This window comes from Arachis duranensis, unplaced genomic scaffold, assembly GCF_000817695.3.
Source record: "Arachis duranensis cultivar V14167 unplaced genomic scaffold, aradu.V14167.gnm2.J7QH unplaced_Scaffold_119338, whole genome shotgun sequence".
In the NCBI taxonomy this organism is placed as follows: Eukaryota; Viridiplantae; Streptophyta; class Magnoliopsida; order Fabales; family Fabaceae; genus Arachis; species Arachis duranensis.
In genome coordinates, this window is record NW_026263862.1 from 12,032 (window position 1) to 14,558 (window position 2,527).

Sequence of the window (2,527 nt, forward strand, 5' to 3'; positions counted from 1 at the left end):
TTTTAGGGTTTTTATGGATTTTTAGGGTTTTTTAGGGTTTTCTAGGGTTTTAAGGGTTTTTTATAGATTTCTAGTATTTTTAGGGTTTTCTAGAATTTTTTAGTGTTTTCAGGTTTCTAGGATTTTTTAGAGATTTTTTATGGTTTTTTAGGGATTTTATGATTTTCTCGGATTTCTAGGATTTTTTTAGGGTTTTTTTATGGTTTTTGAGGATTTTTTAGGGTTTTATTGGGATTTTATTGTTTTTTAGGATTTTCTATAGTTTTTAGGGTATTTTGGATTTTCTAGAGTTTTTATGGTTTTTAGGTTTTTCTAGGATTTTCTTATGGTTTTTAGGTTTTTTTTAGGGTTTTTACTGTTTTTAGTGTCTTTTATGGTTTTTTTTAAGGTTTTTTACGGTTTTTTATGATTTTTAGGGTTTTCTATGATTTTTTAGAAAACCCTAAAAACCCTAAAATCCTAGAAAAACCTAAAAACACTAGAAAACCCTTGCAAATCTTAAAAAATCCGAAAAATCCTAGAAACCTTTAAAACCCTAAAAATCCTAGAAAATCCTAAAAAGCCCTAAAACACCCTAAATAACATAGAAAACCCTAGAAGTTCCAGAAATACCGTAAAAACCCTAGAAAACTTTAAAAACCCCTTAAAATCCTAGAAAACCCTAAAAAACCCTAAAAACACTAGAAAATCCTAAAAACCATTAGAAAACCCAAAAAACCCGAAAACACAAGAAAATCCTAAAAAACATAAAAATCTAGAAATCCTAGAAAACCCAAAAAACCTCCTAAAAAATAAAAACCCTAAAAAGGAATAGAAAACCCTCAAAAACCCTAAAAAAGAATAGAAAACCCTAACAAATCGAAAAATCCCTAGACAATCCGAAAAAACCCTGAACACCCTAAAAACCCTAAAAAATCATAAAGGACTCCAAAAAATCCTAGAAAACCCAAAAAATCCTTAAAAATCGTAGAGAATCCTAAGAAACCCTAAAAAAAACTAAAAAACCCTAGAAAATCGTAAAAAATCCTAGAAAACCCTAAAAACCCTAGAAAATCATAAAAAATCCTAGAAAACCATAAAAACCCCCAAAACTCTAGAAAACCCTAAAGAATCATAAGAACCATAAAAAACCCTAGAAAACCCTAAAAAACGCTGAAAACCCAAAAAAACCCATGAAAACCCTAGGAAACCCAAAAAGATACTAAAAATCCTATAAAACCCTAAGAAACCCTAAAATCCTAGAAAACCAAAGAAAACTTTAAAAACTCTAGAAAACCATAGAAACCCTAAAAGGCCCTAGAAAACCTAAAAATTCCTAAACTTTAGGGTTTTTAGGGTTTTCAAGGGCTTTTTAGAGTCTTTATGATTTTTCTAGAGTTGTTAGGGTTTTCTAGGGTTTTGTAGAGCTATTAGTGTTTTTACCGTTTTCTAGGGTTTTTAGGTATTTTTTGGGTTTTCGAGGATTTCTAGGGTTTTTCAGAGTTTTTAGGGTTTTTAGGGTCTTCTAGGATTTTTAGACTTCTCTATGGTTTATTCTAGGATTTTTATTGTTTTCTAGGATTTTTAGGATTTTCTAGAGTTTTTATGGTCTTTTAGGGTTTTCTAGGATTTTCGAGGGTTTCTATGATTTTCTAGGGCTTTTTAGGAGTTTTTAGGGTTTTTAGGGGTTTTTTGGGTTTTTTATGTTTTTTTACGTTTTTTAGGAGTTTTTATGGTTTTTTAGGGGTTTTTTCTATGATATCTAGGGTTTTTCAGAGTTTTTAGGGTTTTTCTATGATATCTAGGGTTTCCTATGATTTTTAGGGTTTTCTATGATTTTTTAGAAAACCCTAAAAACCCTAAAATGGTAAAAAATCCTAGAAAACCCTAAAAACACTAGAAAACCTTAATAACCCTAGAAAACTCTAAAAACCCTTGCAAATCTTAAAAAAACCGAAAAATCCTAGAAAACCTTAAAAACCCTAAAAATCCTAGAAAATCCTAAAAAACCCTAAAAACCCTAAAAAATCCTAAAACACCCTAAATAATATAGAAAATCCTAGAAATCCCTAAAATACCGTAAAAACCCTAGAAAACTTTAAAAAGCCCTAAAAACTCTAAAAACACTAGAAAATCCTAAAAACCCCTAAAAAATAAAAATCCTAAAAAAACCCTAAAAAGGAATAGAAAACCTTCAAAAACCCTAAAAAAGAATAGAAAACCCTAAAAAATCGAAAAATTCCTAGACAATCCGAAAAAACCTTGAACACCCTAAAAATCCCCAAAAAATCATAAAGAACCCCAAAAATCCCTAAAAACCGTAGAGAATCCTAAAAAACTCTAAAAAAACTTAAAAACCCTTGAAAACCGTAAAAATCCTAGAAAATCCTAAAAACCCTAGAAAATCATAAAAAAACCTAGAAAATCATAAAAACCCCAAAAACTCTAGAAAACCCTAAAAAATCATAAGAACCATAAAAAACCCTAGAAAACCCTAAAAAACGCTGAAAACCCAAGAAAAACCCATGAAAACCCTAGGAAACCCTAA

The 2,527-nt window shown here is 29.7% G+C and overlaps 1 long non-coding RNA gene across 1 annotated transcript in view; it reads right to left on the reverse strand.

Moving 5' to 3' along the window:
- LOC127743794 (uncharacterized) overlaps positions 1-2,517 on the reverse strand; it is an 11,933-nt gene extending 9,416 nt beyond the window's left edge. The window contains exons 1-2 of the long non-coding RNA XR_008005142.1: positions 2,397-2,517; positions 782-1,065 (exon numbers count right to left, since the gene is read on the reverse strand). This is a non-coding gene — a long non-coding RNA (uncharacterized LOC127743794). The remainder of the gene's footprint in view (positions 1-781; positions 1,066-2,396) is intronic.
- Between the last annotated feature and the right edge of the window lie 10 nt (positions 2,518-2,527).